Raw genomic sequence first — 9,059 nt, 5'->3', positions numbered from 1 at the left:
TGGTGAAGTGCCGGCCACGGCCCAATCACCGGGTGCACGGGAAGGGCGCGCGGCGGGGGTGGGGGGGCACCCAGAGTTTTCGGGAAGCGTCGACCTGGGACTGGGCGGGGTTGGAGCCTTCAGCTGCGCGCCCCCTGCCCGAGCTTTTCTGGGTGCCCGGGGGGCGGGGCCACGCCCAGCGGCTTAGAGCTTTCGCGGAATCACAGTTGTCACAGTGGAAAGGGCCTAATGACCCAATCATCCCAGTACCCCCATTTCACAGTCAGGTCAACTGAGGTCCTGCGAGGGGGAGGGTCTCTCCCGAAGTCATTCACTGGCGGGGCGCCGTGACGAGGGGCGGTTGCAGAACCATTTCCTTTCCTAAGTATTACTCGAGTACACACTTGGTGGTGGTGCAGTGTGGGTGTGCTGGGCCCGGACCTTGCCCTTTGGGTTGGGAACGTTTAGTAGGCTTGGGACAACCTGACTCAAGGAAGAAAGTGCTAAGTGCTGAAGAAAAGGCTTGAATAAAGTTTTACGGGGGTTCAGGGGTGAGGGGTTCATTTTCTGGTCACTGGAGAGGGACTACAGATGACTCTTTGGAGGGACTGCCTTTGATTAGGGCTTTTGAAGGGTGGAGAGTTTTCTAAGGTAGCCAGCCAGCAGCATGGAGCTGCAGACTAAAAGAGAAGACTCAATAAAGTGTGTAGAATGGAGGTGAAGCTGCTGTACATGTTACTCTGCTTGGGGCATAGGGTTTCAGAGGTGTGTGTGGGGGTGGGAGGGTGAAGGGAATGAGCTACTTACAGGAATTTTGCTGAGGTATTTGGACAGTGTCTTTTGGGCTCCAGGGTCCTAGGTCTGAAAAATCTCTCTGGCTTCCTTTGGGAGGGATCTAGCCCATTCCCTTTCCCAGTACAGAAGGTTTAGCAAAACCTTGGGGTCACATCTGAGCTACTTTCCTACTGTCAGATTCACTCTGTTTCCAATTCCCTTTCTCTTTAGTTCATCTCCTCCTGTTCTTGAATTCTTTCCTCTGCAAATAAGTCATTCTCACTCAAGTGTTAGTGAATTGCACCTGTACTCGTCAAGAAAGCCCTGAAGGGAAGGGGGCGAACACGTGGAGAGGAGCACCTTTAGAAAGCAGCTATTTCCTCTTCTATCCTCAGCCACCCTCCCCCTCTCAGAGGGAAACGGACATGTAGAATTTACAGTGAACAATGGTGGACAATGGGGAGCTAAACTATTGTCAGGGTTCATGCTCTCCTATCACCAGCCTTCCTCCTTGCCTGGGTCCTGACAATGCCAGGCGGCAGTTAAAGGCAAGAGTGCATGTCTTGCATTTACTTTTTTCTTTTTGGAGAGGTTTTTGCTATAGGGCACATGTGCTCGCCAGAAAGAGACAGAGAGACAAAGCGAGAAATCACCCTCCCCTCCCCCCCCAGGGGTATGGCCACACCGCAATCCCTTCTCCTCCATTCTCCTCTCGGGATCTTGGGCATGCACACACATGCACCTGGCGTGAATTTAAGCCACTGGCTCCTTGCCTGGGTCCTGACAATGCCAGGCGGCAGTTAAAGGCAAGAGTGCATGTCTTGCATTTACTTTTTTCTTTTTGGAGAGGTTTTTGCTATAGGGCACATGTGCTCGCCAGAAAGAGACAGAGAGACAAAGCGAGAAATCACCCTCCCCTCCCCCCCAGGGGTATGGCCACACCGCAATCCCTTCTCCTCCATTCTCCTCTCGGGATCTTGGGCATGCACACACATGCACCTGGCGTGAATTTAAGCCACTGGGTCTGGGACGTGAACCGCGGTCAACTACATGGGAGTCCAGTGACATAGCCATTATGCCAATTGCTGGTCCCAGTGTGTCTTGTGTTGAATCTTTGCAGGGCAGGCCCCAAAGCAGAAGCTAGATGGGATTTCTTACAAGCTTGGAGTCTGAGTCAGGCAGTCCCCCAGGATTAGGGTCTCTGGAAGCAGCAGCGTGGGCCTAAAGTTGACTTTGAGACTAGATAAGCAGAGGGTGGAGAAGCTGAGCTGCTGGAGAGGTGATTCCCTCAGGAGGAGGTAGACTGTTCCAGGCCATGGTGGGTGGGAGAAAGAAGATGATTATGAAAGACCTTAAAAATGCCAGGCTAGGGAGTCTGACTATGACCCAAAGTCGTCATTGAGGGTTTTGAGCAGGCTGGGACATGACTTATGGGGAGGAACTGGTGTTGGGAAGCCTGCTGCTGCCAGTTCCAGTGAGAAGCAATAATTTGGCCCAAGAATATCATCAGAGGGTGCTTTTCATGTACATGACATGTGTTACCGAGTACCTATTCTGTGCCACAGGCAAACACGAACATTTTATAGCAGGCGCCTGGATTTTATTGAGACAAATAAATTGCAACGAACCAATTTTGAAACACTTCAGGTTTTAATATCACTAAAATCTGGTGTCTTATAATCATGGATGTGTCATAGTTGAGCAGTTTTATGCGTTCTCAGTTGAAAATGGTACATCCTACATTCTGATTTAAATTTGATATAAATTTGATAAAATTCATCAGTCATGTCCTTTCTGAATGTACACTGCTCTCTGTGCATTATAAAATACTTTCCAGTCAGGTACTCCATTTGAGTCCCCCAAGCCCCCTTGAGAATTGGGTCTGGACTATGTCATCTTTATTTTAACCATCATACAAGGTCTCAGTGATAATTAGAAATGTGTTCAAAATTATAACCCAGAACTTTTGATTCTTAGTGATAGCATGCTTTTACACGTGGAAGGGCTAGTTTGGGCTAATTGAGAATGGAGCAGTTAGATTGGATTTGATTTCAGAACTATGGCTTAAAATGGCGGATGATGAGGTTTTGGCCGAAGACAGTATAACTTGGGAGAACTGGGAAGCCCCCTTAGCCTAGAGATTTGCTGTATTACATAGAAAAAGGACAGGGAGATAGAACATAGCAGGTAACATGGTGAAACCAGATGTTGAAGCATGCAGTTATTTTTACAGAAAAGGAAAAATATGGTGCCTGACACACATCCTGGAGTCTGATTACTGTGAACCGGAAACTGGCCAGGCCAGGAGCACAGTGAGGAGGAGGATGATCCCTGTCTTTGAGGAGCTTCTAGGGGCGAGTGTGTGTGTGTGGTGGAGAGTAGGGTAGGGTGTCAACGTACTATGCTGTCACAGGGGGATACTTTGGCTTCTCTGCCCTGAGGAGTGTCAACCTCAGGGAAGCCATCATAAAGGAGGTGGTGTCTGAACTCAATCTTTATGGCTAAAATGGGAGTTGTATTTGTAGAAGGACAAGTGAGACAAAGACGGTCTATTCTCTAGGCTGGGCTTGGATGGCCAGCATGAAGAGGGCTGTGGAAAATGAAGGGGAAGGACTTTTACATTTCCCGAAGTTTCAAATTTATCTCCTAGGCTATAGAGGCCATTCTGGAAGTTGACAAGAGAACAAGGCCAAGCAGGGACTCTGGCACTATCTCTGTGGTATTAGGTGTTTGGATAGTAGTACCGGAGCCATCTTAGCACTTTCAGGAACTGAATGAACCTGAGACTTTGACCCAGGGCAGTAATGAGGAGCTCAGAGCTGAGTGTGTGCTTTAGTGGATGGGACTTTTCCTGGAATATGGTCTTCGGAGGATGTTTCTTTCTAGAAGGAACTTGCTAGAGGTGAGGAGGGGAGCTGTCTCCCCCTTCATCAGTGGGCCGCTGCAGGTAGGAAGCTAGGGTCTGGGTGGAAATCCAGCACCTTGAAGCTGCCTGTGAGGTGGAGAATGGGAAGTGAGGGGAAGAGAGGAAGGAATGGAAGAGTGTCCCCAGAATCTGCTTTAGGTATCTGGAGACTTGGAGAAAATGGCCTAATGTAGGTCACAGGGATGAGATTGGTGGGGGTCGCTGGCCACAGAGTGAATGGAATGGATACTTGGAAGTAGATAAGCCAGAATTGAGTGTAGAGAATGTTTATCTTTCTAGTTTTCTTTCCTAATAATAAGATCTTAAGACATTTTAGAGTGCTTACCATATGCTGACTTAATTGTCATATTGATTCATTAAAATGAGTTTATAATTATCAGTCATTTTATAGATGAGAAGATGAGTTCGGCGAAATAAGGTTACATAGCTCCTAAGTGACATGGCTGAGTGTCAAACTTTTGCCTGTGCCGTAGTTTCTTCACCACTCATTTTTGTTCCATAGCATGAAAAGTTCCAGCTAACATTGTTGTGCTCTGTTCTTCCCTGGAATTTAATTCTGCTCACATTGGTTGGGCTCTGGTAGGATCACCGTTGAGGATTTACATGGGTGGGCAGGATTCTCAGTTGCATACTGTGCTGATGGTGTCCCAGCCTTTTCTTTCTTAAAATGCTAGCAATCCTTATACCTGTGGGTGACTTCCTCCTGAAACGTAACTGGAGAGAATTGAGCCTGTCTGGCAAGTCTCTCTCAACATTGCCCCATTCCCAGCCTCCTGTAGTGATAAGGATGAAATATACATATAGAGAGGCAGTAGGGCAGTAAAGTAACAGTCAGGGAAGAGTCTTGATGTCAGCTGTCACCCTTGATCTTCTGCCGTCTGTGAAAGTATTCTCTGGAGGTGAACTAAATAACTCCTGTTGGATCCTGTCCTTCCCTGGGTCACCTGATGCATTCCTCCAAGAAAGCCTTCTGCCTCAAGACTCAGAGGAATCAACTGCTGTCCTTCCCGTGACCTACCTGTCTCAGGTGGGTCATTTGCATTTTGATGACTCACAGCTGAAGGTAAAAGTAAGCTGCTTATTCTTTGGTGAGAAGAGACAGACTCTGGGGATGGCACTAACAAAATGCACAAATCTTTGTCTTTTCTCATCTTTGAATCCCTCTCCTCTCAGGTGCCTTGAAGTGTTCAGTAGCTGCTTGTGAACTGAATGAGGAATGTTTATTGGCATAACATAAACACAAATCACCACTTGACCTTGCATATTTATCTACCCTCCTGCCTCTTTATAATGAGCTTTTTGAGGATCACAGCAATGTCTATTTGCTAATGTCCGCATTCCCAGTGCCCAGAAGGGTGCCTAATTCTGTAGGTGCTTGTGAAATATTTGCTAGATGAAGAAAGGGGAGTGACATGGTCCAGTGCATCTGCAGGATAGCAATCCTGGGGAAGGGAGTATTTCTACTGACCTGGAACGTTGAGGCTAGGGAGTCCTAGGACTAGACAGAGTGACTGGTGCTGTAGTGGCAACAGATGGCACTGGGCAGAACCTTCAGCAGGGCACAGACTGGGGGATTGGGAGTGCAGAGTTGATCATTCTAGATTAGTCGTGCTCAGAGTAATTGTATTCTCAACTGCATTTTCACTTTTTCATCACACAACCAGTTGGTTGTATTGTTCTTGAATATTTTTCTGTTTTTGGAATCTATGTCTTTGTGTATGCTGTTTTATTTGCTTGGAGTTTCTAGCTTCTCTGTGTAGTTTTTTTTTTTTTTTTGCTATCGGGCAGTAGGGCCCATATGCTCACCAGAGAGAAAGTGAGAAAGCACCCCTTCTCCCCCTAGGGCAGATGACCATGCTGCAGTACCGTCTCTCCAGTCTCCTTGGGATTTGCAGCATGCATGCACACATGCCCTACTTGATTTTCAAGCTGCTGGGTCTGAAACCCAGCAAGGACCCCCTAATGTATTTTCTAAGGTTCTTGAAATACAAGGTCCATTTACATTGTAATAACCCAGAGTAAGGAGTAAGTCTTCAGATTTTATTTATGATAGTGACCAACATGGGCCATGGATGAGGGCCATTTGACCTCTAAAACTCTCACTTCAAGGAAAGATAAGGTTTTCATTTCAATATGTAAGATGTTTTGTAGGATGGAAACTGCTGGTTGTGAGCTCAAAGACCCCAGGCTGAATGGCTCCAGACACCTGGGGAGAAATATGATTATCTAAGGCCTCACCAATCAAGAATGCCCATGAGTTGATCTCGCCCTCAGTGAACCAATCACTGAATTGATCACACGCCTAGGACCTCTGCCCCTAATTTTGCCCATAAAAACGCATGTGGGGAACATTTGGGGGAGACCTGGCCTTTTCAGCATGAGCTGCCCACTCTCCTTGCTTTGCGCTTTGCATTAAAGTTGTGTTCTCCACCTTCACACCTATGGTTTGGTTTTACAGCGCTTGGATGAGCAAACCTGATTTGAGTTCAGTAACAGGTCCAGGACTTGAACCATGCAGTCGGCCATGTGGGATAAAACATCTTAACCTCTGTGCCACCTTCTGGCCCAGTGCTTTTGTAAAACTGAGATCTTTCAGGATCAAGATAATGATCCACCTTGTGCTGTGAAGCAATTTCCAGACTCGTGCCTTTTCTACTTCACGCACATGTGTGATCACACACAACCTGATCTCTTAAATTAAGTTCCGCACATGTGCGCCGACTGTTTCCTGTATGCCAGATAAAAAGGCTGGATCCTGACTTACAAATAAAACTAAGGCAGGCTCTTTCCTCAAGGAGCTTTATTCTAGTTTAGAAGAGAGACAAATACAACATGCAAAAGCCCTGATCATGTGACGAGCTAGTGGCTAATGGGAACACTGGGAAGAGAGTGGTCAACCAGCTGCTGGAAGAACTGGTGAATGCTTATGGAAAAGAAGATTCTTGGGTTGGGTTTTGAGGAGTGAGTAAGAGTTCTCAAGTAGACAGGCAAGGAAGTGCTTTCTAGGCAGAAAGACCTTGATAGGTGGGTCTGGGGAACAAGACTATTTGAGGGACATAATGGCGTGCTTGGAGTTAGCTAGGAGAGACAGGCTTTCAAGGGAAGTTTAGATAATCAAGTGCTGGTATGCCCAGCGAAGGAGAATGGTGGAGGAGAGGGGTGAGGGAGCTTCTGTTACTTTTTGAGCAAAGGAGGGCATTGTTGGATCTGTGTTTCCGAGAGCGCTGGTGGCAGACTGATAGAAGGTTAAGACTAGAGCCAAAGACCCAGCTTAGGAGGCTGCTGACATGTTCCAGGGCAAGAGGTGTAGGCCTTACCAGGTGAGCAGAGTAGAGAGAGAAAAATGGATTGCAGAAGCTGTTTACTGTTGGAATTGTACCAGGTAGCTTGTTCTTCTAATTATTTGCCAGCTGATCAATCTTGGATGGAAAAATCACAACCATTTTATGGACACTGGAGCTTATAGTTAGTAGGAGAAGCAGCGAGCTGGCAGCCAGCGCCTGCCTTACAAGTAAGGGCCGGAGCCTTTGTGGTCACAGTGACCTTTTCCCCGATTGGACAGATGAGGAAACAGGCTCTGAGAAAGGGACAGACTTTCTCAGTGACCTCTTGCCCACTGAGCTGGGTGTAGGCCATGACCTTTACTCCCAGGTCAGCTCTCTTTCCGAGGTGCTTCCCACTCCGTTTCTGCTGCACCTGGCGCAGTCTTTCCCCACCCCACCCTCAAGGGCTTTGCTTTGGAAAATTTCTGAAAAGACTCCACCTTGGAGATCTTTGTATCCCAGCCTTCAACTTTTGCACTTTGAAAATGGCATGATTAAGATATTTCAGTGCATCTGTGTGGTTTGGGGATTTATTTGTGCTACTGCCGCCGATCCCTGTTGCTTATTTGCAAGAACCAAACCTGGCTACTTGCTCCTTCTGAAGTTTTTTGCTTGTGACATCTATTACCTCTCTCCCTCCATCCTCCTTTTAGGTTTACTTATTTGGCTTGCCTAAAGGTTTTTAGTTGGCAAGTGTTAGATCCATTATAGGGTAGAGCCTCTTGTCTTTTCCTTTCCTCTTAAACCTGCTCATCACAATCCATCTCACAGAACCCATTAGGATTTCACAGCCTTTATAGCACTTTTTATGTGGCAAATGCATTTTACAATCATTTTTTATTACTTAGGTCCCAATTGCAGTCCCAGAAATGGGTTGACAGATCCATCTTGTTGCAGAGTGGGCAAAAGTTCAGGGGGTAAAGAGACCATCCTCTTGGGGCAGGGGGCCATCAGTGGTAGAGTGAGAATCAGACTCCTGTCTCCAGAATTACTGCCCTGCCCCTGAAATGCTATAGGAAAGCAGAAGGTAATTGCCATGATTGTCCTTATAGCCCTCGAGGAACCGTTATTATTATTTCTCTGGTAATAATTAGTAGTATTTGTCGTCTATGTCAGAGGCTTTGGGAGGCAAGGCCGGAAATCAAGGCAGGGATTAGGGAGCCTGAGGTTCCATAGTTCACCATACTACTATTTTAGCAGTGATATCACCAACACTTTTTAGTGTAGGGAGAACAACAACTTGTTTTTGTGTGACTCGTCAGCCCTGTAATCTTCAGCAAGGTCCAGAACATCTGGAAGCCTCAATGACCTTCAAATAGAGAACATATGAGATACTAGAATGTATTTGTGAGAATCAGGAAACTGTTGTGGACAGTGCTTTCTTAGTGGTCATATACCTGTAGTGCGTACTTGTACTTCTGGCTAGTTCTGGGTGCCCAGCATGGTAGCTGGCATATAGGGTTATCATCTTACCCTGCTGGTGGGGACCATGGGTTGTAAACCACCCAGACAGCTCCAAGTTTAAGTCCTAGTTGTGCCGTTTAATAGAGGTGCTCCCCTACTGTTTGGTTTCCCGACTTGTCCTTCAACATCTGGTTAATGAGGGCCCCACTGCTGAGCATAGTATGCACCCAAAGTGGAGTGCTGTAGACGTTTAGGAGGCATTCCCAGGCTACGCAGGAAGATGGGCCACCACCAGTGAATGGCTGTGCCTTTCCTCCACTGTGACCATCCACTGTTTCTTAGTTTTGTTGTGTTGAGCTTTTATTTTTCATCCTTGTAGGATTTGCTTCTATGGCAGTAATTCCTTGCCTTCCGGTTTCATGTTTGGGCAGCAAACCCCCTATAGTTCAAACACAAAGCTAATGTCCAGACATGGAGTCAGGTCTTCCTCAGAAATGTGTGTGGGAATGTTCCGTGGGGTAGGTACATGAGCATGAGCCCAGGCCAGCCTCACTCATCTTGAAGTGCACTTTGTCTTCCACCACCCCGGCGTGCATACTTCTCCTCCTGCAGCCACTGCCAGCTTTCCTTAGTTATGGCGGGGGGCGGACACC

The 9,059-nt window shown here is 47.1% G+C and overlaps 1 protein-coding gene across 3 annotated transcripts in view; it reads left to right on the top strand.

Moving 5' to 3' along the window:
* Positions 1 to 9,059, top strand: part of LPP (LIM domain containing preferred translocation partner in lipoma) — a 791,955-nt gene that overhangs the window by 418 nt on the left and 782,478 nt on the right. The gene's annotated exons all lie outside the window — the stretch shown is intronic.

Source organism: Tupaia chinensis, unplaced genomic scaffold, assembly GCF_000334495.1.
Source record: "Tupaia chinensis unplaced genomic scaffold, TupChi_1.0 Scaffold000515_1, whole genome shotgun sequence".
NCBI classification, from domain to species: domain Eukaryota; kingdom Metazoa; phylum Chordata; class Mammalia; order Scandentia; family Tupaiidae; genus Tupaia; species Tupaia belangeri.
This window is presented reverse-complemented; position numbering and strand designations above follow the sequence as displayed.